The sequence below is a fragment of the Spermophilus citellus genome (assembly GCF_964194105.1).
Source record: "Spermophilus citellus genome assembly, chromosome: 18".
Lineage (NCBI taxonomy): Eukaryota > Metazoa > Chordata > Mammalia > Rodentia > Sciuridae > Spermophilus > Spermophilus citellus.
In genome coordinates, this window is record NC_138200.1 from 26,079,699 (window position 1) to 26,104,740 (window position 25,042).

Here is a 25,042-nt window from a genome sequence, read left to right on the forward strand (position 1 = left end):
AAAACCAAATTCGTCTGAAAGGGGTTGCCTAGCTTCCAAAAACCTACGAGTTTTCTGAAATCTCAGCAAATGTTATTTCACCCAATCTTGATGATACTTGGAGGTAATGATCAGTACACCATTCCCACTTGACTCACCAGATGTCGTTCTTATAGCTTGAAGCATTCCTCTGCAGTAACAGTTTGAATTTTTAGGTTTCACTCTGTTTTCTCCTATATTGATAGATGAATTTGGAACTCTAAATCCAACACAGTTTGTGCTACCTCCTTGAAACTTGACACAATAAAGTAGATCTAAGTTCTAACTATACAGTTTGTTTCCTATTCAAGTAGCCCTAAGCAGAGACTGATGAAAACCAAATTCGTCTGAAAGGGGTTGCCTAGCTTCCAAAAAACTACGAGTTTCCTGAAATCTCAGCAAATGTTATTTCACCCAATCTTGATGATACTTGGAGGTAATGATGAGTACACCATTCCCACTTGACTCACCAAATTTCGTTCTTATAGCTTGAAGTATTCCTGTGCAGTAACAGTTTGAATTTTTAGGTTTCACTCTGTTTTCTCCTATATTGATAGATGAATTTGGAACTCTAAATCCAACACGGTTTGTGCTAGCTCCATGAAACTTGACAAAATAAAGCAGTTCTAAGTTCTGTCTGTACTGTTTGTTTCCTATTCAAGTAGCCCTAAGCAGAGACTGATGAAAACCAAATTCGTCTGAAAGGGGTTGCCTAGCTACCAAAAAACTACGAGTTTCCTGAAATCTCAGCAATTGTTATTTCACCCAATCTTGATGATACTTGGAGGTAATGATCAGTACACCATTCCCACTTGACTCACCAAATTTCGTTCTTATAGCTTGAAGCATTCCTCTGCAGTAACAGTTTGAATTTTTAGGTTTCACTCTGTTTTCTCCTATATTGATAGATGAATTTGGAACTCTAAATCCAACACAGTTTGTGCTAGCTCCTTGAAATTTGACACAATAAAGTAGTTCTAAGTTCTAACTATACAGTGTGTTTCCTATTCAAGTAGCCCTAAGCAGAGACTGATGAAAACCAAATTCGTCTGAAAGGGGTTGACTAGCTTCCAAAAAACTACGAGTTTCCTGAAATCTCAGCAAATGTTATTTCACCCAATCTTGATGATACTTGGAGGTAATGATCAGTACACCATTCCCACTTGACTCACCTAATTTCGTTCTTATAGCTTGAAGCATTCCTCTGCAGTAACAGTTTGAATTTTTAGGTTTCACTCTGTTTTCTCCTATATTGATAGATGAATTTGGAACTCTAAATCCAACACAGTTTGGGCTAGCTCCTTGAAACTTGACACAATAAAGTAGTTCTAAGTTCTAACTATACAGTTTGTTTCCTATTCAAGTAACCCTAAGCACAGCCTGAGAAAAACCACTTTCATCATTAAGGGGTTGCCTAGCTTCCAAAAAACTACGAGTTTCCTGAAATCTCAGCAAATGTTATTTCACCCAATCTTGATGATACTTGGAGGTAATGATCAGTACACCATTCCCACTTGACTCACCAAATTTCGTTCTTATAGCTTGAAGCATTCCTCTGCAGTAACAGTTTAAATTTTTAGGTTTCACTCTGTTTTCTCCTATATTGATAGATGAATTTGGAACTCTAAATCCCACACGGTTTGTGTTAGCTCCTTGAAACTTGACAAAATAAAGCAGTTCTGAGTTCTGTCTGTACTGTTTGTTTCCTATTCAAGTAGCCCTAAGCAGAGACTGATGAAAACCAAATTCGTCTGAAAGGGGTTGCCTAGCTTCCAAAAACCTACGAGTTTCCTGAAATCTCAGCAAATGTTATTTCACCCAATCTTGATGATACTTGGAGGTAATGATCAGTACACCATTCCCACTTGACTCACCAAATTTCGTTCTTATAGCTTGAAGCATTCCTCTGCAGTAACAGTTTGAATTTTTAGGTTTCACTCTGATACTTGGAGGTAATGATCAGTACACCATTCCCACTTGACTCACCAAATTTTGTTCTTATAGCTTGAAGCATTCCTCTGCAGTAACAGTTTGAATTTTTAGGTTTCACTCTGTTTTCTCCTATATTGATAGATGGATTTGGAACTCTAAATCCAACACAGTTTGTGCTAGCTCCTTGAAACTTGACACAATAAAGTAGTTCTAAGTTCTAACTATACAGTTTGTTTCCTATTCAAGTAGCCCTAAGCAGAGACTGATGAAAACCACTTTCCTCTGAAAGGGGTTGCCTAGATTCGAAAAAACTACGAGTTTCCTGAAATCTCAGCCAATGTTATTTCACCCAATCTTGAAGATACTTGGACGTAATGATCAGTACACCATTCCCACTTGACTCACCAAATTTCGTTCTTATAGCTTGAAGCATTCCTCTGCAGTAACAGTTTGAATTTTTAGGTTTCACTCTGTTTTCTCCTATATTGATAGATGAATTTGGAACTCTAAATGCAACGCAGTTTGTGCTTGCTCCTTGAAACTTGACAAAATAAAGCAGTTCCAAGTTGTGTCTGTACTGTTTGTTTCCTATTCAAGTAGCCCTAAGCAGAGACTGATGAAAACCAAATTCGTCTGAAAGGGGTTGCCTAGCTTCCAAAAAACTACGAGTTTCCTGAAATCTCAGCAAATGTTCTTTCACCCAATCTTGATGATACTTGGAGGTAATGATCAGTACACCATTCCCACTTGACTCACCAAATTTGGTTCTTACAGCTTGAAGCATTCCTCTGCAGTAACAGTTTGAATTTTTAGGTTTCACTCTGTTTTCTCCTATATTGATAGATGAATTTGGAACTCTAAATCCAACAGGTTTTGTGTTAGCTCCTTGAAACTTGACAAAATAAAGCAGTTCTAAGTTCTGTCTGTACTGTTTGTTTCCTATTCAAGTAGCCCTAAGCAGAGACTGATGAAAACCAAATTCGTCTGAAAGGGGTTGCCTAGGTTCCAAAAAACTACGAGTTTCCTGAAATCTCAGCAAATGTTATTTCACCCAATCTTGATGATACTTGGAGGTAATGATGAGTACACCATTCCCACTTGACTCACCAAATTTCGTTCTTATAGCTTGAAGCATTCCTCTGCAGTAACAGTTTGAATTTTTAGGTTTCACTCTGTTTTCTCCTATATTGATAGATGAATTTGGAACTCTAAATCCAACACGGTTTGTGCTAGCTCCTTGAAACTTGACAAAATAAAGCAGTTCTAAGTTCTGTCTGTACTGTTTGTTTCCTATTCAAGTAGCCCTAAGCAGAGACTGATGAAAACCAAATTCGTCTGAAAGGGGTTGCCTAGCTTCCAAAAAACTACGAGTTTCCTGAAATCTCAGCAAATGTTATTTCACCCAATCTTGATGATACTTGGAGGTAATGATCACTACACCATTCCCACTTGACTCACCAAATTTTGTTCTTATAGCTTGAAGCATTCCTCTGCAGTAACAGTTTGAATTTTTAGGTTTCACTCTGTTTTCTCCTATATTGATAGATGAATTTGGAACTCTAAATCCAACTCAGTTTGTGCTAGCTCCTTGAAATTTGACACAATAAAGTAGTTCTAAGTTCTAACTATACAGTTTGTTTCCTATTCAAGTAGCCCTAAGCAGAGACTGATGAAAACCAAATTCGTCTGAAAGGGGTTGCCTAGTTTCCAAAAAACTACGAGTTTCCTGAAATGTCAGCAAATGGTATTTCACCCAATCTTGATGATACTTGGAGGTAATGATCAGTACACCATTCCCACTTGACTCACCTAATTTCGTTTTTATAGCTTGAAGCATTCCTCTGCAGTAACAGTTTGAATTTTTAGGTTTCACTCTGTTTTCTCCTATATTGATAGATGAATTTGGAACTCTAAATCCAACACGGTTTGTGCTAGCTCCTTGAAACTTGACAAAATAAAGCAGTTCTAAGTTCTGTCTGTACTGTTTGTTTCCTATTCAAGTAGTCCTAAGCAGAGACTGATGAAAACCAAATTCGTCTGAAAGGGGTTGCCTAGCTTCCAAAAAACTACGAGTTTCCTGAAATCTCAGCAAATGTTATTTCACCCAATCTTGATGATACTTGGAGGTAATGATGAGTACACCATTCCCACTTGACTCACCAAATTTCGTTCTTATAGCTTGAAGCATTCCTCTGCAGTAACAGTTTGAATTTTTAGGTTTCACTCTGTTTTCTCCTATATTGATAGATGAATTTGGAACTCTAAATCCAACACGGTTTGTGCTAGCTCCTTGAAACTTGACAAAATAAAGCAGTTCTAAGTTCTGTCTGTACTGTTTGTTTCCTATTCAAGTAGCCGTAAGCAGAGACTGATGAAAACAAAATTCGTCTGAAAGGGGTTGCCTTGCTTCCAAAAAACTACGAGTTTCCTGAAATCTCAGCAAATGTTATTTCACTCAATCTTAATGATACTTGGAGGTAATGATCAGTACACCATTCCCACTACTCACCAAATTTCGTTCTTATAGCTTGAAGCATTCCTCTGCAGTAACAGTTTGAATTTTTAGGTTTCATTCTGTTTTCTCCTATATAGATAGATGAATTTGGAACTCTAAATCCAACACGGTTTGTGCTAGCTCCTTGAAATTTGACACAATAAAGTAGTTCTAAGTTCTAACTATACAGTTTGTTTCCTATTCAAGTAGCCCTAAGCAGAGACTGATGAAAACCAAATTCGTCTGAAAGGGGTTGACTAGCTTCCAAAAAACTACGAGTTTCCTGAAATCTCAGCAAATGTTATTTCACCCAATCTTGATGATACTTGGAGGTAATGATCAGTACACCATTCCCACTTGACTCACCTAATTTCGTTCTTATAGCTTGAAGCATTCCTCTGCAGTAACAGTTTGAATTTTTAGGTTTCACTCTGTTTTCTCCTATATTGATAGATGAATTTGGAACTCTAAATCCAACACTGTTTGGGCTAGCTCCTTGAAACTTGACACAATAAAGAAGTTCTAAGTTCTAACTATACAGTTTGTTTCCTATTCAAGTAACCCTAAGCACAGCCTGAGAAAAACCACTTTCATCATTAAGGGGTTGCCTAGCTTCCAAAAACCTACGAGTTTCCTGAAATCTCAGCAAATGTTATTTCACCCAATCTTGATGATACTTGGAGGTAATGATCAGTACACCCTTCCCACTTGACTCACCAAATTTCGTTCTTATAGCTTGAAGCATTCCTCAGCAGTAACAGTTTGAATTTTTAGGTTTCACTCTGTTTTCTCCTATATTGATAGATGAATTTGGAACTCTAAATCCAACACGGTTTGTGCGAGCTCCTTGAAAATTGACACAATAAAGTAGTTCTAAGTTCTAACTATACAGTTTGTTTCCTATTCAAGTAGCCCTAAGCAGAGACTGATGAAAACCAAATTCGTCTGAAAGGGGTTGCCTAGCTTCCAAAAAACTACGAGTTTCCTGAAATCTCAGCAAATGTTATTTCACCCAATCTTGATGATACTTGGAGGTAATGATGAGTACACCATTCCCACTTGACTCACCAAATTTCGTTCTTATAGCTTGAAGCATTCCTCTGCAGTAACAGTTTGAATTTTTAGGTTTCACTCTGTCTTCTCCTATATTGATAGATGAATTTGGAACTCTAAATCCAACACGGTTTGTGCTAGCTCCTTGAAACTTGACAAAATAAAGCAGTTCTAAGTTCTGTCTCTACTGTTTGTTTCGTATTCAAGTAGGCCTAAGCAGAGACTGATGAAAACCAAATTCGTCTGAAAGGGGTTGCCTAGCTTCCAAAAAACTACGAGTTTCCTGAAATCTCAGCAAAAGTTATTTCACCCAATCTTGATGATACTTGGAGGTAATGATCAGTACACCATTCCCACTTGACTCACCAAATTTCGTTCTTATAGCTTGAAGCATTCCTCTGCAGTAACAGTTTGAATTTTTAGGTTTCACTCGGTTTTCTCCTATATTGATAGATGAATTTGGAACTCCAAATCCAACACAGTTTGTGCTAGCTCCTTGAAAGTTGACACAATAAAGTAGTTCTAACTATACAGTTTGTTTCCTATTCAAGTAGCCCTAAGCAGAGACTGATGAAAACCAAATTCGTCTGAAAGGGGTTGCCTAGCTTCCAAAAACTACGAGTTTCCTGAAATCTCAGCAAATGTTATTTCACCCAATCTTGATGATACTTGGAGGTAATGATCAGTACACCATTCCCACTTGACTCACCAAATTTCGTTCTTATAGCTTGAAGCATTCCTCTGCAGTAACAGTTTGAATTTTTAGGTTTCACTCTGTTTTCTCCTATATTGATAGATGAATTTGGAACTCTAAATCCAACACGGTTTGTGCTAGCTCCTTGAAACTTGACAAAATAAAGCAGTTCTAAGTTCTGTCTGTACTGTTTGTTTCCTATTCAAGTAGCCCTAAGCAGAGACTGATGAAAACAAAATTCGTCTGAAAGGGGTTGCCTAGCTTCCAAAAAACTACGAGTTTCCTGAAATCTCAGCAAATGTTATTTCACCCAATCTTGATGATACTTGGAGGTAATGATCAGTACACCATTCCCACTTGACTCACCAAATTTCGTTCTTATAGCTTGAAGCATTCCTCTGCAGTAACAGTTTGAATTTTTAGGTTTCACTCTGTTTTCTCCTATATTGATAGATGAATTTGGAACTCTAAATCCAACACGGTTTGTGCTAGCTCCTTGAAACTTGACAAAATAAAGCAGTTCTAAGTTCTGTCTGTACTGTTTGTTTCCTATTCAAGTAGCCCTAAGCAGATACTGATGAAAACCAAATTCGTCTGAAAGGGGTTGCCTAGCTTCCAAAAAACTACGAGTTTCCTGAAATCTCAGCAAATGTTATTTCACCCAATCTTGATGATACTTGGAGGTAATGATCAGTACACCCTCCCACTTGACTCACCAAATTTCGTTCTTATAGCTTGAAGCATTCCTCTGCAGTAACAGTTTGAATTTTTAGGTTTCACTCTGTTTTCTCCTATATTGATAGATGAATTTGGAACTCTAAATCCAACACGGTTTGTGCTAGCTCCTTGAAAGTTGACACAATAAAGTAGTTCTAACTATACAGTTTGTTTCCTATTCAAGTAGCCCTAAGCAGAGACTGATGAAAACCAAATTCGTCTGAAAGGGGTTGCCTAGCTTCCAAAAACTACGAGTTTCCTGAAATCTCAGCAAATGTTATTTCACCCAATCTTGATGATACTTGGAGGTAATGATCAGTACACCATTCCCACTTGACTCACCAAATTTCGTTCTTATAGCTTGAAGCATTCCTCTGCAGTAACAGTTTGAATTTTTAGGTTTCACTCTGTTTTCTCCTATATTGATAGATGAATTTGGAACTCTAAATCCAACACGGTTTGTGCTAGCTCCTTGAAACTTGACAAAATAAAGCAGTTCTAAGTTCTGTCTGTACTGTTTGTTTCCTATTCAAGTAGCCCTAAGCAGAGACTGATGAAAACCAAATTCGTCTGAAAGGGGTTGCCTAGCTTCCAAAAAACTACGAGTTTCCTGAAATCTCAGCAAATGTTATTTCACCCAATCTTGATGATACTTGGAGGTAATGATGAGTACACCATTCCCACTTGACTCACCAAATTTCGTTCTTATAGCTTGAAGCATTCCTCTGCAGTAACAGTTTGAATTTTTAGGTTTCACTCTGTTTTCTCCTATATTGATAGATGAATTTGGAACTCTAAATCCAACACGGTTTGTGTTAGCTCCTTGAAACTTGACAAAATAAAGCAGTTCTAAGTTCTGTCTGTACTGTTTGTTTCCTATTCAAGTAGCCCTAAGCAGAGACTGATGAAAACCAAATTCGTCTGAAAGGGGTTGCCTAGCTTCCAAAATACTACGAGTTGCCTGAAATCTCAGCAAATGTTATTTCACCCAATCTTGATGATACTTGGAGGTAATGATCAGTACACCATTCCCACTTGACTCACCAAATTTTGTTCTTATAGCTTGAAGCATTCCTCTGCAGTACAGTTTGAATTTTTAGGTTTCACTCTGTTTTCTCCTATATTGATAGATGAATTTGAAACTCTAGATCCAACACAGTTTGTGCTAGCTCCTTGAAACTTGACACAATAAAGTAGTTCTAAGTTCTAACTATACAGTTTGTTTCCTATTCAAGTAGCCCTAAGCAGAGACTGATGAAAACCAAATTCGTCTGAAAGGGGTTGCCTAGCTTCCAAAAAACTACGAGTTTCCTGAAATGTCAGCAAATGTTATTTCATGCAATCTTGATGATACTTGGAGGTAATGATCAGTACACCATTCCCACTTGACTCACCAAATTTCGTTCTTATAGCTTGAATCATTCCTATGCAGTAACAGTTTGAATTTTTAGGTTTCACTCTGTTTTCTCCTATATTGATAGATGAATTTGGAACTCTAAATGCAACACAGTTTGTGCTAGCTCCTTGAAACTTCACAAAATAAAGCAGTTCTAAGTTCTGTCTGTACTGTTTGTTTACTATTCAAGTAGCCCTAAGCAGAGACTGATGAAAACCAAATTCGTCTGAAAGGGGTTGCCTAGCTTCCAAAAACTACGAGTTTCCTGAAATCTCAGCAAATGTTATTTCACCCAATCTTGATGATACTTGGAGGTAATGATCAGTACACCATTCCCACTTGACTCACCAAATTTCGTTCTTATAGCTTGAAGCATTCCTCTGCAGTAACAGTTTGAATTTTTAGGTTTCACTCTGTTTTCTCCTATATTGATAGATGAATTTGGAACTCTAAATCCAACACGGTTTGTGCTAGCTCCTTGAAACTTGACAAAATAAAGCAGTTCTAAGTTCTGTCTGTACTGTTTGTTTCCTATTCAAGTAGCCCTAAGCAGAGACTGATGAAAACCAAATTCGTCTGAAAGGGGTTGCCTAGGTTCCAAAAAACTACGAGTTTCCTGAAATCTCAGCAAATGTTATTTCACCCAATCTTGATGATACTTGGAGGTAATGATGAGTACACCATTCCCACTTGACTCACCAAATTTCGTTCTTATAGCTTGAAGCATTCCTCTGCAGTAACAGTTTGAATTTTTAGGTTTCACTCTGTTTTCTCCTATATTGATAGATGAATTTGGAACTCTAAATCCAACACGGTTTGTGCTAGCTCCTTGAAACTTGACAAAATAAAGCAGTTCTAAGTTCTGTCTGTACTGTTTGTTTCCTATTCAAGTAGCCCTAAGCAGAGACTGATGAAAACCAAATTCGTCTGAAAGGGGTTGCGTAGCTTCCAAAAAACTACGAGTTTCCTGAAATCTCAGCAAATGTTATTTCACCCAATCTTGATGATACTTGGAGGTAATGATCACTACACCATTCCCACTTGACTCACCAAATTTCGTTCTTATAGCTTGAAGCATTCCTCTGCAGTAACAGTTTGAATTTTTAGGTTTCACTCTGTTTTCTCCTATATTAATAGATGAATTTGGAACTCTAAATCCAACTCAGTTTGTGCTAGCTCCTTGAAATTTGACACAATAAAGTAGTTCTAAGTTCTAACTATACAGTTTGTTTCCTATTCAAGTAGCCCTAAGCAGAGACTGATGAAAACCAAATTCGTCTGAAAGGGGTTGCCTAGTTTCCAAAAAACTACGAGTTTCCTGAAATGTCAGCAAATGGTATTTCACCCAATCTTGATGATACTTGGAGGTAATGGTCAGTACACCATTCCCACTTGACTCACCTAATTTCGTTCTTATAGCTTGAAGCATTCCTCTGCAGTAACAGTTTGAATTTTTAGGTTTCACTCTGTTTTCTCCTATATTGATAGATGAATTTGGAACTCTAAATCCAACACGGTTTGTGCTAGCTCCTTGAAACTTGACAAAATAAAGCAGTTCTAAGTTCTGTCTGTACTGTTTGTTTCCTATTCAAGTAGCCCTAAGCAGAGACTGATGAAAACCAAATTCGTCTGAAAGGGGTTGCCTAGCTTCCAAAAAACTACGAGTTTCCTGAAATCTCAGCAAATGTTATTTCACCCAATCTTGATGATACTTGGAGGTAATGATGAGTACACCATTCCCACTTGACTCACCAAATTTCGTTCTTATAGCTTGAAGCATTCCTCTGCAGTAACAGTTTGAATTTTTAGGTTTCACTCTGTTTTCTCCTATATTGATAGATGAATTTGGAACTCTAAATCCAACACGGTTTGTGCTAGCTCCTTGAAACTTGACAAAATAAAGCAGTTCTAAGTTCTGTCTGTACTGTTTGTTTCCTATTCAAGTAGCCCTAAGCAGAGACTGATGAAAACCAAATTCGTCTGAAAGGGGTTGCGTAGCTTCCAAAAAACTACGAGTTTCCTGAAATCTCAGCAAATGTTATTTCACCCAATCTTGATGATACTTGGAGGTAATGATCACTACACCATTCCCACTTGACTCACCAAATTTCGTTCTTATAGCTTGAAGCATTCCTCTGCAGTAACAGTTTGAATTTTTAGGTTTCACTCTGTTTTCTCCTATATTGATAGATGAATTTGGAACTCTAAATCCAACTCAGTTTGTGCTAGCTCCTTGAAATTTGACACAATAAAGTAGTTCTAAGTTCTAACTATACAGTTTGTTTCCTATTCAAGTAGCCCTAAGCAGAGACTGATGAAAACCAAATTCGTCTGAAAGGGGTTGCCTAGTTTCCAAAAATCTACGAGTTTCCTGAAATGTCAGCAAATGGTATTTCACCCAATCTTGATGATACTTGGAGGTAATGATCAGTACACCATTCCCACTTGACTCACCTAATTTCGTTCTTATAGCTTGAAGCATTCCTCTGCAGTAACAGTTTGAATTTTTAGGTTTCACTCTGTTTTCTCCTATATTGATAGATGAATTTGGAACTCTAAATCCAACACGGTTTGTGCTAGCTCCTTGAAACCTGACAAAATAAAGCAGTTCTAAGTTCTGTCTGTACTGTTTGTTTCCTATTCAAGTAGCCCTAAGCAGAGACTGATGTAAACCAAATTCGTCTGAAAGGGGTTGCCTACCTTTCAAAAAACTACGAGTTTCCTGAAATCTCAGCAAATGTTATTTCACCCAATCTTGATGATACTTGGAGGTAATGATGAGTACACCATTCCCACTTGACTCACCAAATTTCGTTCTTATAGCTTGAAGCATTCCTCTGCAGTAACAGTTTGAATTTTTAGGTTTCACTCTGTTTTCTCCTATATTGATAGATGAATTTGGAACTCTAAATCCAACACGGTTTGTGCTAGCTCCTTGAAACTTGACAAAATAAAGCAGTTCTAAGTTCTGTCTGTACTGTTTGTTTCCTATTCAAGTAGCCCTAAGCAGAGACTGATGAAAACCAAATTCGTCTGAAAGGGGTTGCTTAGCTTCCAAAAATCTACGAGTTTCCTGAAATCTCAGCAAATGTTATTTCACCCAATCTTGATGATACTTGGAGGTAATGATCAGTACACCATTCCCACTTCTCACCAAATTTCGTTCTTATAGCTTGAAGCATTCCTCTGCAGTAACAGTTTGAATTTTTAGGTTTCATTCTGTTTTCTCCTATATAGATAGATGAATTTGGAACTCTAAATCCAACACAGTTTGTGCTAGCTCCTTGAAATTTGACACAATAAAGTAGTTCTAAGTTCTAACTATACAGTTTGTTTCCTATTCAAGTAGCCCTAAGCAGAGACTGATGAAAACCAAATTCGTCTGAAAGGGGTTGACTAGCTTCCAAAAAACTACGAGTTTCCTGAAATGTCAGCAAATGTTATTTCACCCAATCTTGATGATACTTGGAGGTAATGATCAGTACACCATTCCCACTTGACTCACCTAATTTCGTTCTTATAGCTTGAAGCATTCCTCTGCAGTAACAGTTTGAATTTTTAGGTTTCACTCTGTTTTCTCCTATATTGATAGATGAATTTGGAACTCTAAATCCAACACTGTTTGGGCTAGCTCCTTGAAACTTGACACAATAAAGTAGTTCTAAGTTCTAACTATACAGTTTGTTTCCTATTCAAGTAACCCTAAGCACAGCCTGAGAAAAACCACTTTCATCATTAAGGGGTTGCCTAGCTTCCAAAAACCTACGAGTTTCCTGAAATCTCAGCAAATGTTATTTCACCCAATCTTGATGATACTTGGAGGTAATGATGAGTACACCATTCCCACTTGACTCACCAAATTTCGTTCTTATAGCTTGAAGCATTCCTCTGCAGTAACAGTTTGAATTTTTAGGTTTCACTCTGTTTTCTCCTATATTGATAGATGAATTTGGAACTCTAAATCCAACACGGTTTGTGCTAGCTCCTTGAAACTTGACAAAATAAAGCAGTTCTAAGTTCTGTCTGTACTGTTTGTTTCCTATTCAAGTAGCCCTAAGCAGAGACTGATGAAAACCAAATTCGTCTGAAAGGGGTTGCCTAGCTTCCAAAAAACTACGAGTTTCCTGAAATCTCAGCAAATGTTATTTCACCCAATCTTGATGATACTTGGAGGTAATGATGAGTACACCATTCCCACTTGACTCACCAAATTTCGTTCTTATAGCTTGAAGCATTCCTCTGCAGTAACAGTTTGAATTTTTAGGTTTCACTCTGTTTTCTCCTATATTGATAGATGAATTTGGAACTCTAAATCCAACACAGTTTGTGCTAGCTCCTTGAAACTTGACACAATAAAGTAGTTCTAAGTTCTAACTATACAGTTTGTTTCCTATTCAAGTAGCCCTAAGCAGAGACTGATGAAAACCAAATTCGTCTGAAAGGGGTTGCCTAGCTTCCAAAAAACTACGAGTTTCCTGAAATCTCAGCAAAAGTTATTTCACCCAATCTTGATGATACTTGGAGGTAATGATCAGTACCCCATTCCCACTTGACTCACCAAATTTCGTTCTTATAGCTTGAAGCATTCCTCTGCAGTAACAGTTTGAATTTTTAGGTTTCACTCGGTTTTCTCCTATATTGATAGATGAATTTGGAACTCCAAATCCAACACAGTTTGTGCTAGATCCTTGAAAGTTGACACAATAAAGTAGTTCTAACTATACAGTTTGTTTCCTATTCAAGTAGCCCTAAGCAGAGACTGATGAAAACCAAATTCGTCTGAAAGGGGTTGCCTAGCTTCCAAAAACTACGAGTTTCCTGAAATCTCAGCAAATGTTATTTCACCCAATCTTGATGATACTTGGAGGTAATGATCAGTACACCATTCCCACTTGACTCACCAAATTTCGTTCTTATAGCTTGAAGCATTCCTCTGCAGTAACAGTTTGAATTTTTAGGTTTCACTCTGTTTTCTCCTATATTGATAGATGAATTTGGAACTCTAAATCCAACACGGTTTGTGCTAGCTCCTTGAAACTTGACAAAATAAAGCAGTTCTAAGTTCTGTCTGTACTGTTTGTTTCCTATTCAAGTAGCCCTAAGCAGAGACTGATGAAAACAAAATTCGTCTGAAAGGGGTTGCCTAGCTTCCAAAAAACTACGAGTTTCCTAAAATCTCAGCAAATGTTATTTCACCCAATCTTGATGATACTTGGAGGTAATGATCAGTACACCATTCCCACTTGACTCACCAAATTTCGTTCTTATAGCTTGAAGCATTCCTCTGCAGTAACAGTTTGAATTTTTAGGTTTCACTCTGTTTTCTCCTATATTGATAGATGAATTTGGAACTCTAAATCCACCAAGGTTTGTGCTAGCTCCTTGAAACTTGACAAAATAAAGCAGTTCTAAGTTCTGTCTGTACTTTTTGTTTCCTATTCAAGTAGCCGTAAGCAGAGACTGATGAAAACCAAATTCGTCTGAAAGGGGTTGCCTAGCTTCCAAAATACTACGAGTTGCCTGAAATCTCAGCAAATGTTATTTCACCCAATCTTGATGATACTTGGAGGTAATGATCAGTACACCATTCCCACTTGACTCACCAAATTTCGTTCTTATAGCTTGAAGCATTCCTCAGCAGTAACAGTTTGAATTTTTAGGTTTCACTCTGTTTTCTCCTATATTGATAGATGAATTTGGAACTCTAAATCCAACACGGTTTGTGCGAGCTCCTTGAAATTTGACACAATAAAGTAGTTCTAAGTTCTAACTATACAGTTTGTTTCCTATTCAAGTAGCCCTAAGCACAGACTGATGAAAACCAAATTCGTCTGAAAGGGGTTGCCTAGCTTCCAAAAAACTACGAGTTTCCTGAAATCTCAGCAAATGTTATTTCACCCAATCTTGATGATACTTGGAGGTAATGATCAGTACACCATTCCCACTTGACTCACCAAATTTCGTTCTTATAGCTTGAAGCATTCCTCTGCAGTAACAGTTTGAATTTTTAGGTTTCACTCTGTTTTCTCCTATATTGATAGATGAATTTGGAACTCTAAATCCAACACGGTTTGTGCTAGCTCCTTGAAACTTGACAAAATAAAGCAGTTCTAAGTTCTGTCTGTACTGTTTGTTTCCTATTCAAGTAGCCCTAAGCAGAGACTGATGAAAACCAAATTCGTCTGAAAGGGGTTGCCTAGCTTCCAAAAAACTACGAGTTTCCTGAAATCTCAGCAAATGTTATTTCACCCAATCTTGATGATACTTGGAGGTAATGATCAGTACACCATTCCCACTTGACTCACCAAATTTCGTTCTTATAGCTTGAAGCATTCCTCTGCAGTAACAGTTTGAATTTTTAGGTTTCACTCTGTTTTCTCCTATATTGATAGATGAATTTGGAACTCTAAATCCAACACAGTTTGTGCTAGCTCCTTGAAACTTGACACAATAAAGTAGTTCTAAGTTCTAACTATACAGTTTGTTTCGTATTCAAGTAACCCTAAGAACAGCCTGAGAAAAACCCCTTTCATCATTAAGGGGTTGCCTAGCTTCCAAAAAACTACGAGTTTCCTGAAATCTCAGCAAATGTTATTTCACCCAATCTTGATGATACTTGGAGGTAATGATCAGTACACCATTCCCACTTGACTCACCAAATTTCGTTCTTATAGCTTGAAGCATTCCTCTGCAGTAACAGTTTGAATTTTTAGGTTTCACTCTGTTTTCTCCTATATTGATAGATGAATTTGGAACTCTAAATCCACCAAGGTTTGTGGTAGCTCCTTGAAACTTGACAAAATAAAGCAGTTCTAAGTTCTAACTATACAATTTGTTTCCTATTCAAGTAACCATAAGCACAGCCTGAGAAAAACCACTTTCATCAGAAAGGGGTTGCCTAGCTTCCAAAAAACTATGAGTTTCCTGAAATCTCAGCAAATGTTATTTCACCCAATCTTGATGATACTTGGAGGTAATGATCAGTACACCATTCCCACTTGACTCACCAAATTTCGTTCTTATAGCTTGAAGCATTCCTCTTCAGTAACAGTTTGAATTTTTAGGTTTCACTCTGTTTTCTCCTATATTGATAGATGAATTTGGAACTCTAAATCCAACACAGTTTGTGCTAGCTCCTTGAAACTTGACACAATAAAGTAGTTCTAACTATACAGTTTGTTTCCTATTCAAGTAGCCCTAAGCAGAGACTGATGAAAACCAAATTCATCTGAAAGGGGTTGCCTAGCTTCCAAAAACAACGAGTTTCCTGAAATCTCAGCAAATGTTATTTCACCCAATCTTGATGATACTTGGAGGTAATGATCAGTACACCATTCCCACTTGACTCACCAAATTTCGTTCTTATACCTTGAAGCATTCCTCTGCAGTAACAGTTTGAATTTTTAGGTTTCACTCTGTTTTCTCCTATATTGATAGATGAATTTGGAACTCTAAATCCAACACGGTTTGTGCTAGCTCCTTGAAACTTGACAAAATAAAGCAGTTCTAAGTTCTGTCTGTACTGTTTGTTTCCTATTCAAGTAGCCCTAAGCAGAGACTGATGAAAACCAAATTCGTCTGAAAGGGGTTGCCTAGCTTCCAAAAAACTACGAGTTTCCTGAAATCTCAGCAAATGTTATTTCACCCAATCTTGATGATACTTGGAGGTAATGATCAGTACACCATTCCCACTTGACTCACCAAATTTCGTTCTTATAGCTTGAAGCATTCCTCTGCAGTAACAGTTTGAATTTTTAGGTTTCACTCTATTTTCTCCTATATTGATAGATGAATTTGGAACTCTGAATCCAACACGGTTTGTGCTAGCTCCTTGAAAGTTGACACAATAAAGTAGTTCTAACTATACAGTTTGTTTCCTATTCAAGTAGCCCTAAGCAGAGACTGATGAAAACCAAATTCGTCTGAAAGGGGTTGCCTAGCTTCCAAAAACTACGAGTTCCCTGAAATCTCAGCAAATGTTATTTCACCCAATCTTGATGATACTTGGAGGTAATGATCAGTACACCATTCTCACTTGACTCACCAAATTTCGTTATTATAGCTTGAAGCATTCCTCTGCAGTAACAGTTTGAATTTTTAGGTTTCACTCTGTTTTCTCCTATATTGATAGATGAATTTGGAACTCTAAATCCAACAGGGTTTGTGCTAGCTCCTTGAAACTTGACAAAATAAAGCAGTTCTAAGTTCTGTCTGTACTGTTTGTTTCCTATTCAAGTAGCCCTAAGCAGAGACTGATGAAAACCAAATTCGTCTGAAAGGGGTTGCCTAGCTTCCAAAAAACTACGAGTTTCCTGAAATCTCAGCAAATGTTATTTCACCCAATCTTGATGATACTTGGAGGTAATGATGAGTACACCATTCCCACTTGACTCACCGAATTTCGTTCTTATAGCTTGAAGCATTCCTCTGCAGTAACAGTTTGAATTTTTAGGTTTCACTCTGTTTTCTCCTATATTGATAGATGAATTTGGAACTCTAAATCCAACACGGTTTGTGTTAGCTCCTTGAAACTTGACAAAATAAAGCAGTTCTAAGTTCTGTCTGTACTGTTTGTTTCCTATTCAAGTAGCCGTAAGCAGAGACTGATGAAAACCAAATTCGTCTGAAAGGGGTTGCCTAGCTTCCAAAAAACTACGAGTTGCCTGAAATCTCAGCAAATGTTATTTCACCCAATCTTGATGATACTTGGAGGTAATGATCAGTCCACCCTTCCCACTTGACTCACCAAATTTCGTTCTTATAGCTTGAAGCATTCCTCAGCAGTAACAGTTTCAATTTTTAGGTTTCACTCTGTTTTCTCCTATATTGATAGATGAATTTGGAACTCTAAATCCAACACGGTTTGTGCTAGCTCCTTGAAACTTGACAAAATAAAGCAGTTCTAAGTTCTGTCTGTACTGTTTGTTTCCTATTCAAGTAGCCCTAAGCAGAGACTGATGAAAACCAAATTCGTCTGAAAGGGGTTGCCTAGCTTCCAAAAAACTACGAGTTTCCTGAAATCTCAGCAAATGTTATTTCACCCAATCTTGATGATACTTGGAGGTAATGATCAGTACACCATTCCCACTTGACTCACCAAATTTCGTTCTTATAGCTTGAAGCATTCCTCTGCAGTAACAGTTTGAATTTTTAGGTTTCACTCTGTTTTCTCCTATATTGATAGATGAATTTGGAACTCTAAATCCAACACAGTCTGTGCTAGCTCCTTGAAACTTGACACAATAAAGTAGTTCTAAGTTCTAACTATACAGTTTGTTTCCTATTCAAGTAGCCCTAAGCAGAGACTGATGAAAACCAAATTCGTCTGAAAGGGGTTGCCTAGCTTCCAAAAAACTACGAGTTTCCTGAAATCTCAGCAAATGTTATTTCACCCAATCTTGATGATACTTGGAGGTAATGATGAGTACACCATTCGCACTTGACTCACCAAATTTCGTTCTTATAGCTTGAAGCATTCCTCTGCAGTAACAGTTTGAATTTTTAGGTTTCACTCTGTTTTCTCCTATATTGATAGATGAATTTAGAACTCTAAATCCAACACGGTTCGTGCTAGCTCCTTGAAACTTGACACAATAAAGTAGTTCTAAGTTCTAACTATACAGTTTGTTTCGTATTCAAGTAACCCTAAGCACAGCCTGAGAAAAACCACTTTCATCAAAAAGGGGTTGCCTAGCTTCCAAAAAACTACGAGTTTCCTGAAATCTCAGCAAATGTTATTTCACCCAATCTTGATGATACTTGGAGGTAATGATCAGTACACCATTCCCACTTGACTCACCAAATTTCGTTCTTATAGCTTGAAGCATTCCTCTGCAGTAACAGTTTGAATTTTTAGGTTTCACTCTGTTTTCTCCTATATTGATAGATGAATTTGGAACTCTAAATCCACCAAGGTTTGTGGTAGCTCCTTGAAACTTGACAAAATAAAGCAGTTCTAAGTTCTAACTATACAGTTTGTTTCCTATTCAAGTAACCCTAAGCACAGCCTGAGAAAAACCACTTTCATCAGAAAGGGGTTGCCTAGCTTCCAAAAAACTATGAGTTTCCTGAAATCTCAGCAAATGTTATTTCACCCAATCTTGATGATACTTGGAGGTAATGATCAGTACACCATTCCCACTTGACTCACCAAATTTCGTTCTTATAGCTTGAAGCATTCCTCTTCAGTAACAGTTTGAATTTTTAGGTTTCACTCTGTTTTCTCCTATATTGATAGATGAATTTGGAACTCTAAATCCAACACAGTTTGTGCTAGCTCCTTGAAACTTGACACAATAAAGTAGTTCTAAGTTCTAACTATACAGTTTGTTTCCTATTCAAGTAGCCCTAAGCAGAGACTGATGAAAACCAAATTCGTCTGAAAGGGGTTGCCTAGCTTCCAAAAAACTACGAGTTTCCTGAAATCTCAGCAAATGTTATTTCACCCAATCTTGATGATACTTGGAGGTAATGATCAGTACACCATTCCCACTTGACTCACCAAATTTCGTTCTTATAGCTTGAAGCATTCCTCTGCAGTAACAGTTTGAATTTTTAGGTTTCACTCTGTTTTCTCCTATATTGATAGATGAATTTGGAACTCTAAATCCAACACAGTTTGTGCTAGCTCCTTGAAAGTTGACACAATAAAGTAGTTCTAACTATACAGTTTGTTTCCTATTCAAGTAGCCCTAAGCAGAGACTGATGAAAACCAAATTCATCTGAAAGGGGTTGCCTAGCTTCCAAAAACTACGAGTTTCCTGAAATCTCAGCAAATGTTATTTCACCCAATCTTGATGATACTTGGAGGTAATGATCAGTACACCATTCCCACTTGACTCACCAAATTTCGTTCTTATAGCTTGAAGCATTCCTCTGCAGTAACAGTTTGAATTTTTAGGTTTCACTCTGTTTTCTCCTATATTGATAGATGAATTTGGAACTCTAAATCCAATACGGTTTGTGCTAGCTCCTTGAAACTTGACAAAATAAAGCAGTTCTAAGTTCTGTCTGTACTGTTTGTTTCCTATTCAAGTAGCCCTAAGCAGAGACTGATGAAAACCAAATTCGTCTGAAAGGGGTTGCCTAGCTTCCAAAAAACTACGAGTTTCCTGAAATCTCAGCAAATGTTATTTCACCCAATCTTGATGATACTTGGAGGTAATGATCAGTACACCATTCCCACTTGACTCACCAAATTTCGTTCTTATAGCTTGAAGCATTCCTCTGCAGTAACAGTTTGAATTTTTAGGTTTCACTCTGTTTTCTCCTATATTGATAGATGAATTTGGAACTCCAAATCCAACACAGTTTGTGCTAGCTCCTTGAAAGTTGACACAATAAAGTAGTTCTAACTATACAGTTTGTTTCCTATTCAAGTAGCCCTAAGCAGAGACTGATGAAAACCAAATTCGTCTGAAAGGGGTTGCCTAGCTTCCAAAAACTACGAGTTTCCTGAAATCTCAGCAAATGTTATTTCACCCAATCTTGATGATACTTGGAGGTAATGATCAGTACACCATTCCCACTTGACTCACCAAATTTCGTTCTTATAGCTTGAAGCATTCCTCTGCAGTAACAGTTTGAATTTTTAGGTTTCACTCTGTTTTCTCCTATATTGATAGATGAATTTGGAACTCTAAATCCAACACGGTTTGTGCTAGCTCCTTGAAACTTGACAAAATAAAGCAGTTCTAAGTTCTGTCTGTACTGTTTGTTTCCTATTCAAGTAGCCCTAAGCAGAGACTGATGAAAACCAAATTCGTCTGAAAAGGGTTGCCTAGCTTCCAAAAAACTACGAGTTTCCTGAAATCTCAGCAAATGTTATTTCACCCAATCTTGATGATACTTGGAGGTAATGATGAGTACACCATTCCCACTTGACTCACCAAATTTCGTTCTTATAGCTTGAAGCATTCCTCTGCAGTAACAGTTTGAATTTTTAGGTTTCACTCTGTTTTCTCCTATATTGATAGATGAATTTGGAACTCTAAATCCAACAGGGTTTGTGCTAGCTCCTTGAAACTTGACAAAATAAAGCAGTTCTAAGTTCTGTGTGTACTGTTTGTTTCCTATTCAAGTAGCCCTAAGCAGAGACTGATGAAAACCAAATTCGTCTGAAAGGGGTTGCCTAGCTTCCAAAAAACTACGAATTTCCTGAAATCTCAGCAAATGGTATTTCACCCAATCTTGATGATACTTGGAGGTAATGATGAGTACACCATTCCCACTTGACTCACCAAATTTCGTTCTTATAGCTTGAAGCATTCCTCTGCAGTAACAGTTTGAATTTTTAGGTTTCACTCTGTTTTCTCCTATATTGATAGATGAATTTGGAACTCTAAATCCAACACGGTTTGTGCTAGCTCCTTGAAACTTGACAAAATAAAGCAGTTCTAAGTTCTGTCTGTACTGTTTGTTTCCTATTCAAGTAGCCCTAAGCAGAGACTGATGAAAACCAAATTCGTCTGAAAGGGGTTGCCTAGCTTCCAAAAAACTACGAGTTTCCTGAAATCTCAGCAAATGTTATTTCACCCAATCTTGACGATACTTGGAGGTAATGATCAGTACACCATTCCCACTTGACTCACCAAATTTCGTTCTTATAGCTTGAAGCATTCCTCTGCAGTAACAGTTTGAATTTTTAGGTTTCACTCTGTTTTCTCCTATATAGATAGATGAATTTGGAACTCTAAATCCAACACAGTTTGTGCTAGCTCCTTGAAATTTGACACAATAAAGTAGTTCTAAGTTCTAACTATACAGTTTGTTTCCTATTCAAGTAGCCCTAAGCAGAGACTGATGAAAACCAAATTCGTCTGAAAGGGGTTGACTAGCTTCCAAAAAACTACGAGTTTCCTGAAATGTCAGCAAATGTTATTTCACCCAATCTTGATGATAATTGGAGGTAATGATCAGTACACCATTCCCACTTGACTCACCAAATTTCGTTCTTATAGCTTGAAGCATTCCTCTGCAGTAACAGTTTGAATTTTTAGGTTTCACTCTGTTTTCTCCTATATTGATAGATGAATTTGGAACTCTAAATCCAACACTGTTTGGGCTAGCTCCTTGAAACTTGACACAATAAAGTAGTTCTAAGTTCTAACTATACAGTTTGTTTCCTATTCAAGTAACCCTAAGCACAGCCTGAGAAAAACCACTTTCATCATTAAGGGGTTGCCTAGCTTCCAAAAAACTACGAGTTTCCTGAAATCTCAGCAAATGTTATTTCACCCAATCTTGATGATACTTGGAGGTAATGATGAGTACACCATTCCCACTTGACTCACCAAATTTCGTTCTTATAGCTTGAAGCATTCCTCTGCAGTAACAGTTTGAATTTTTAGGTTTCACTCTGTTTTCTCCTATATTGATAGATGAATTTGGAACTCTAAATCCAACACGGTTTGTGCTAGCTCCTTGAAACTTGACAAAATAAAGCAGTTCTAAGTTCTGTCTGTACTGTTTGTTTCCTATTCAAGTAGCCCTAAGCAGAGACTGATGAAAACCAAATTCGTCTGAAAGGGGTTGCCTAGCTTCCAAAAAACTACGAGTTTCCTGAAATCTCAGCAAATGTTATTTCACCCAATCTTGATGATACTTGGAGGTAATGATGAGTACACCATTCCCACTTGACTCACCAAATTTCGTTCTTATAGCTTGAAGCATTCCTCTGCAGTAACAGTTTGAATTTTTAGGTTTCACTCTGTTTTCTCCTATATTGATAGATGAATTTGGAACTCTAAATCCAACACGGTTTGTGCTAGCTCCTTGAAACTTGACAAAATAAAGCAGTTCTAAGTTCTGTCTGTACTGTTTGTTTCCTATTCAAGTAGCCCTAAGCAGAGACTGATGAAAACCAAATTCGTCTGAAAGGGGTTGCCTAGCTTCCAAAAAACTACGAGTTTCCTGAAATCTCAGCAAATGTTATTTCACCCAATCTTGATGATACTTGGAGGTAATGATCAGTACACCATTCCCACTTGACTCACCAAATTTCGTTCTTATAGCTTGAAGCATTCCTCTGCAGTAACAGTTTGAATTTTTGGGTTTCACTCTATTTTCTCCTATATTGATAGATGAATTTGGAACTCTAAATCCAACACGGTTTGTGCTAGCTCCTTGAAAGTTGACACAATAAAGTAGTTCTAACTATACAGTTTGTTTCCTATTCAAGTAGCCCTAAGCAGAGACTGATGAAAACCAAATTCGTCTGAAAGGGGTTGCCTAGCTTCCAAAAACTACGAGTTTCCTGAAATCTCAGCAAATGTCATTTCACCCAATCTTGATGATACTTGGAGGTAATGATCAGTACACCATTCCCACTTGACTCACCAAATTTCGTTCTTATAGCTTGAAGCATTCCTCTGCAGTAACAGTTTGAATTTTTAGGTTTCACTCTGTTTTCTCCTATATTGATAGATGAATTTGGAACTCTAAATCCAACAGGGTTTGTGCTAGCTCCTTGAAACTTGACAAAATAAAGCAGTTCTAAGTTCTGTCTGTACTGTTTGTTTCCTATTCAAGTAGCCCTAAGCAGAGAGTGATGAAAACCAAATTCGTCTGAAAGGGGTTGCCTAGCTTCCAAAAAACTACGAGTTTCCTGAAATCTCAGCAAATGTTATTTCACCCAATCTTGATGATACTTGGAGGTAATGATGAGTACACCATTCCCACTTGACTCACCAAATTTCGTTCTTATAGCTTGAAGCATTCCTCTGCAGTAACAGTTTGAATTTTTAGGTTTCACTCTGTTTTCTCCTATATTGATAGATGAATTTGGAACTCTAAATCCAACACGGTTTGTGTTAGCTCCTTGAAACTTGACAAAATAAAGCAGTTCTAAGTTCTGTCTGTACTGTTTGTTTCCTATTCAAGTAGCCGTAAGCAGAGACTGATGAAAACCAAATTCGTCTGAAAGGTGTTGCCTAGCTTCCAAAAAACTACGAGTTGCCTGAAATCTCAGCAAATGTTATTTCACCCAATCTTGATGATACTTGGAGGTAATGATCAGTACACCCTTCCCACTTGACTCACCAAATTTCGTTCTTATAGCTTGAAGCATTCCTCTGCAGTAACAGTTTCAATTTTTAGGTTTCACTCTGTTTTCTCCTATATTGATAGATGAATTTGGAACTCTAAATCCAACACGGTTTGTGCGAGCTCCTTGAAATTTGACACAATAAAGTAGTTCTAAGTTCTAACTATACAGTTTGTTTCCTATTCAAGTAGCCCTAAGCAGAGACTGATGAAAACCAAATTCGTCTGAAAGGGGTTGCCTAGCTTCCAAAAAACTACGAGTTTCCTGAAATCTCAGCAAATGTTATTTCACCCAATCTTGATGATACTTGGAGGTAATGATCAGTACACCATTCCCACTTGACTCACCAAATTTCGTTCTTATAGCTTGAAGCATTCCTCTGCAGTAACAGTTTGAATTTTTAGGTTTCACTCTGTTTTCTCCTATATTGATAGATGAATTTGGAACTCTAAATCCAACACAGTTTGTGCTAGCTCCTTGAAACTTGACACAATAAAGTAGTTCTAAGTTCTAACTATACAGTTTGTTTCCTATTCAAGTAGCCCTAAGCAGAGTCTGATGAAAACCAAATTCGTCTGAAAGGGGTTGCCTAGCTTCCAAAAAACTACGAGTTTCCTGAAATCTCAGCAAATGTTCTTTCACCCAATCTTGATGATACTTGGAGGTAATGATGAGTACACCATTCGCACTTGACTCACCAAATTTCGTTCTTATAGCTTGAAGCATTCCTCTGCAGTAACAGTTTGAATTTTTAGGTTTCACTCTGTTTTCTCCTATATTGATAGATGAATTTAGAACTCTAAATCCAACACGGTTCGTGCTAGCTCCTTGAAACTTGACACAATAAAGTAGTTCTAAGTTCTAACTATACAGTTTGTTTCGTATTCAAGTAACCCTAAGCACAGCCTGAGAAAAACCACTTTCATCAGAAAGGGGTTGCCTAGCTTCCAAAAAACTACGAGTTTCCTGAAATCTCAGCAAATGTTATTTCACCCAATCTTGATGATACTTGGAGGTAATGATCAGTACACCATTCCCACTTGACTCACCAAATTTCGTTCTTATAGCTTGAAGCATTCCTCTGCAGTAACAGTTTGAATTTTTAGGTTTCACTCTGTTTTCTCCTATATTGATAGATGAATTTGGAACTCTAAATCCACCAAGGTTTGTGGTAGCTCCTTGAAATTTGACAAAATAAAGCAGTTCTAAGTTCTAACTATACAGTTTGTTTCCTATTCAAGTAACCCTAAGCACAGCCTGAGAAAAACCACTTTCATCAGAAAGGGGTTGCCTAGCTTCCAAAAAACTATGAGTTTCCTGAAATCTCAGCAAATGTTATTTCACCCAATCTTGATGATACTTGGAGGTAATGATCAGTACACCATTCCCACTTGACTCACCAAATTTCGTTCTTATAGCTTGAAGCATTCCTCTGCAGTAACAGTTTGAATTTTTAGGTTTCACTCTGTTTTCTCCTATATTGATAGATGAATTTGGAACTCTAAATCCAACACGGTTTGTGCTAGCTCCTTGAAACTTGACAAAATAAAGCAGTTCTAAGTTCTGTCTGTACTGTTTGTTTCCTATTCAAGTAGCCCTAAGCAGAGACTGATGAAAACCAAATTCGTCTGAAAGGGGTTGCCTAGCTTCCAAAAAACTACGAGTTTCCTGAAATCTCAGCAAATGTTATTTCA